A 5496-nucleotide genomic window follows, 5' to 3' on the forward strand; every position below is an offset into this window, starting at 1 on the left:
TATATAAGGTAGTGAACATTATTTTGGGCATGTCCTAATAATGTTACAGTTTATCTAAGTTAACTTTATATAAATTAGATTTGCCCCCCATTGGCTTGCCTTCTAACAGGTGTGAGTTGGTATTCTCATTTTCAAAATAGGTAGAATTCATGGACATCTATTGTCCTCTAAATAAAATGAGAGATGGTGTCTAGGTAGCTCTGAAGTTATTGTAATGTTTTTTAATTTTTTCTTATCATTGTTCTGAACTGCTGTTTTTGAGGCCTATAAAATAAGATGCTGATATTTACAGTACTGATCTAATTTCTTGTGGTGTTCCCACAACATAGTCTTTGTTTCATTGTTTGAGAAATAACTTTCCCTGAGTCCTCAATCTCGTTGCTATTCTGCAGCATGTGGTGCTGTCAAGGGCTTCCTGAATGCTGTCTTCTGAATCACTTCCCTGTTTACGGCAAATCCTTGGTTCTTTTTCCCTCCAATACTTTAACAGTTTTCAACATTTATTGCATCTTGAAAAAAATACAAAAAGGACCCAGGACTCTCCAGGGAGAGACACTAGGTATTATATATATATATATATATATATATATATATATATATATATATATGTACATACATATATCTATATATAAAAGGTCAGAAGTTTTTCTAATTGTAAACCAAAGTGTAATAACTTGGTAGGCATTATCAGATATCTGTCTTTGGCCTTCGTCTTGCATTTCTTACTTTACCCCAGCCATCACATTAATTCCAGTAGACTTAACCCATCAGACAGTGATTCCCAGCTTTCTTTCCCTGACCTTCCTCCTCAGCTTTGGCTAACTGCTGGATCTCTCCAGTAGAGCTGTTATTTTTAAAATTTTTTCTCTCTTGTTAGACTTCTCCCTTCCTGGTTCTTTGGCTTTAGAGTGCAGCACTTGGTTGGGACTTTTATTTTTTTGTCTGAGCCCACGGACACTTTCTGGTTGCTGGCTTTTTCAGTGCCTATACAAGGAGGAAAAACAAGACAGAACGAAACAGGAAACTTGCCACTTTGTTCTTCAGATCCCCCAAACCCCCATCTCGTCCACTTTCTTCTACCTGCCAGTGTTTGTTTTATATATAATGTTTAAATAGAAGGAATAGAGAAAGTATGCCTATTCCATCTTCCCAGATTCAGAAGTCTAATTTTAAGTAAGTATTGATAATATCTAATATCAAATTGTTGGGGTACATTGTTGAGGAAACCTTTGCAAAGCCATTCAGATAGCCATGGATTCCTCATACCAATGCTGTGCCCATCTTCCAGCCTGTGTGCTTTGCTGCTCTTGCTTCAGGATCCTGGGTCCTCTCCACCTAAAGGAGAGAAGGAAATGCCTGGAAGCCTGTTTCCTGCACCCCCTGCCACCCACCGCACATACTCACACTCCTTGTCTCATAGCCAGTAATGACAAGTGCAGAGCTTCAAACTATGTTGCCCAGAGATGGGATAAACTTGGATGTGCAATTGCCATCTAAGCTCTCAGCAGTACCTGGCTTATCCTGGGACTTCACCTGAAATTCTATGGTTATCCTTACTTTTTTACCAGTTTCTCCCACAAGCACCTGCTTAATAAATCAAAATGTTTGAATAATGTCTTATTCTGAAGGAACCTGACCTAAGACAAGTATTTAGATTATTTTGGATACATTTTGAAAAGGGATGGCATAAATATTTTAAGTAAAAAGACCTTTATATAATAGTTGATATTTTAATGCTGGAAATTAGCATTATAGTTGATATGCCAGAAATTTTATCTGGTTGTGATTTAAACTTATGCTATAAATTAAATTAATAATACAAATACATAGTTTTAAAAATTCTTTTAGGGATATGTAACAACTTTTAAGTATCACTTCTATAATACATATTGTTATAGGAACAAAGATGTGGGAATAATTGATTACAGGTGAGGAAGTAGTAGAAGTCCAATTAAGGGAGATACCATTTCATTTAGGTGTAAAAGGACAAGGTACAAGTTCACATGATGGGAAAAATCAGAAAACCTCTTGCAGTCAGAGAATAATGGATCTGAAGCATCAAAAAACATGGTATAGTCAGTGATGGGGAAGAGTCCAGAAAAGCTGACGCAGCATGTGATGTGATTCAAAGTGGTTGATGCCCAACTGTGAAGAGCCATTGCAGTCTAGCATGGAGGTAGACAGCATTTCCTTATGGCTGCATATCAGAATTACCTAGGTCAGGAAGAAGCATGGAGATGCTGCCTTACTAGGCCCTGCTGCAGATCTTCCAAACCAGAATTGCTATCCTGGAGCTTAGAAATCTTTATTTTTCAAACTCATCCAAGTGGTTGTGATAAAATCAGCTCAGCACTTTGAGAACCCACTGATAACAGACTTACTCCTGTAGACAGCATCTGAGGAGGAATTGAAGATATTCTAATGAAAAAAATAGGATCACATGATTAGATGTTGCAGTTTACCTATGCTATAGATTTTGTGTGTAAATTTTATAGGAGGATTTGTAAGCATTTGTAAGAGCTTAGGCAAGTTATATACCTTCCCATTGCATCTGGGCCAGTTTCAGGAAAGCATGGGAACTTGTTCAGTTATGTAAATTGAACTCTGTACCACTTGGGAGGGAACATTCCCCTAGATGACAATATCAATGGCACTTGTTGAAGTTGCGCAGTGCACATTCTTATCTATCAACATATACAGCAGTCCTTCTGGGAAGAGAATTTTGGCAGGAAAGGAAACTCACAGTGTCAGAATGCCTGGAGCATTTCTTCTAGTGTAGTGGAAAGAATATGGAAATATCTGCCCAGCAGGCCAGTAAATGAAAAGAGAAGAAAAACAAATTTAAAAATTAAGTTATAAATAAGAACAGTAGGAAAGAGAGAGTGCAAGTGGAACAAGCCTATCCTGTGGTGGAATGACAACATTCTGCAGTTTTAAAGTATCTATAAGAGGCTCACTGACTTTTCTTCACTAGTTTAAATTGATGTTCAAGAGAACTACATATTTTAAAGATTCCATAAACTGAATATACGAATGAGAATTAAGAAGAGAGGAGATGCCTCCTAATCTGTTTACATAAGGTAATAGAACTACTCTGGACATCTTAGGTTAGTAGAGAGGAGACACCAGGTGCTGTCCATAAACCTAAGAAGACATTGAATCCCATTCCCTCTTTAACATTCCTTAATATACAATCATGAACTACGTAATAACATTTCAATCAATGATAGACCATATACCGTATACCATGTGGTGGTCCCATAAGATTATTATGGATCTGAAAAATTCCTATTGCCAGTGATGTGGCCATTGTAAAGCTATAGAACAACACATTACTCACATGTTTGTGGCGACAGTCACATAAAAGTGTGGTACATACAATTATGTACAGTGCATAATACTTAATAATGTTACTGGCTTATGTATTTACTATGCTATGCTTTTTATCATTATTTTAGGTTATACTCCTTCTACTTAAAAAGTTAACTGTAAAACAGCTTCCGGCAGGTCCTTCAGGAAGTACTCCAGAAGAAGGCATTGTTATCATAGAAGATGACAGCTTCATGTGTGTTATTGCCCCTGAAAACCTTCCAGTGGGACAAGATATGGAGGAGGAAGACAGTGATACTGACAATTCTGACCCTGTGTAGGCTTTGGCTAATTCATGTGTTTGTATCTTAGTTTTTAACGAAAAGATTTCTACATTGTTAAAAAAACAAAACAAAACAAAACAAAACAAAACAAAACAACACACACACACACAGCAAAAAGCTTATAGAATAAGGATATAAAAAAATACTTTGTACAGCTGTACAGTGTGTTTGTTTTAGGCTAAGCATTACTAAAAAAGAGTCCAAAAGTTTTAAGAAATTAAAGTTTATAAACTAAATGTTCATTGTAAGCTAAGGTTAATTTATTATTGAAGAAAAAATTTTAATTAAATTGAGTGTTGCCTAACTGTACAGTGTTTATAAACTATACACAGTAATAGAAGGTTTATGCACAACATCCTAAGCCTTCGCATTCACTCACCACTCAATCAGTAACTCACCCAGAGCAACTTCCAGTACTGCAAGCTTCATTCATGGTATGTACCCTATACAGGTGTCCTATTTTTTCACCTGTTATAACGGATTAAAAGGTACAACAATACCTTAGTTGTATCTTTTCTATGTTTAGATGTTTTTCTTTTCTTTTTTTTAAATTTATTTTTCAACTGCTCAGGGTTAAAAAGCTCATGGATTTCCACTACAAGGTTAAATTCAGTGAGAGATTCACATCATTGCAATAGATATGTTTAAATACATATATACTTACAATTGTGTTACAGTTGCCTACAGTAATCAGCACATTAACATGCTGTATAGGTTTGTAGCCAAGAAACAATAGGCTCTACCATGTAGCCCAGTTGTGTATAATAGGCTATATCATCTAGGTATGATATTTGCAATGACTAAATCACCTTACAACCCATTTCTCAGAACATGTTTCTATTGTTAAACAACACACAACTGTTTCATTTATGTATTTTATTTATGCCTGATCATTGATATCAATAACTGAAACATAGCAATTTAGCAATAATTTAATACATATAATAACCTTCCTATTGAGAATGGCTTTATATTTGTTTTCATTGTAGTGCATCCATCCAAAATAAAAGGATTTTTTTCCCCTCCTCCAGGATGAAGGCAAGCATTTATTCCTAAGGTCTGGATTCTCCACATCACCTACAAGTTAGCTGCTTTTGTGTTCTAACAGAGAGAGGAAAAATAAAGTTATCAACCTTATTGAAAACAAGGAGGGAAACTAAGAAACATGCTTTTGCTTTTGAGGTTTTAGGCCAGAAGTCATAAACCATAACTTGACCGAGCTGTTGCCAATCAGATATGTTTTGTTTGGCCCACAAAGAGGATATTCTTCCTAATTGAATCAATGTTTTAAAATATGATGATTTCATATTTAAAAATAAAAAGTCCATCTCTAGTTCGGTGTGTGTGTTTTTAACTGGAAGATCTGGCTAAAGCTGTATCACATTCCCACAGGACAACACTTAGCCAGTCAAATACTAGCTGCTCTTTTTAGGCTTGTTTTCCTATTCACCGCAGACCCCGCCCCCGCTACGGGCTTGCTGATAAAACTGCTTCAATCATTTACACATCATTGGTCCCTGTGGCAAACTTTGGCAAACTTTGGTTAGATCTTTGAGGGAGAATTAAACCCTATTATTACGTTAGTATATTACATAATAAATAAGAGATTAGAGCAGGAACAGCTATATAATTTGCAAAGGACAGTTCAAAGTGAAAATGTGGGACCCCATAAATAAAAGGTTTAAGAATTACAAGATGGCATCGGCAAAGCACTAAATCAAGTACAGGTACATTTAAGCATGGAGCCCTATGTAAACTGCACAGGTCACACACACGTGAGGCTTGCTGTTTGGGAAGGAATGGGTGTCTTCCTACTCAATCGAGTGTTTAACCCTCCTCCCCA

General features: G+C 36.2%; 1 non-coding gene across 1 annotated transcript; it reads right to left on the reverse strand.

Annotated features, from left to right (window-relative positions):
* Nucleotides 1-4215: 4215 nt before the first annotated feature.
* Nucleotides 4216-4288, reverse strand: LOC120366194 (small nucleolar RNA SNORD36). Its single transcript, XR_005580933.1, has one exon. It is a non-coding gene; the product is annotated as a small nucleolar RNA SNORD36 (small nucleolar RNA).
* Between the last annotated feature and the right edge of the window lie 1208 nt (nt 4289-5496).

Source organism: Saimiri boliviensis, chromosome 11 (genome assembly GCF_048565385.1).
Source record: "Saimiri boliviensis isolate mSaiBol1 chromosome 11, mSaiBol1.pri, whole genome shotgun sequence".
Classification (NCBI taxonomy): domain Eukaryota; kingdom Metazoa; phylum Chordata; class Mammalia; order Primates; family Cebidae; genus Saimiri; species Saimiri boliviensis.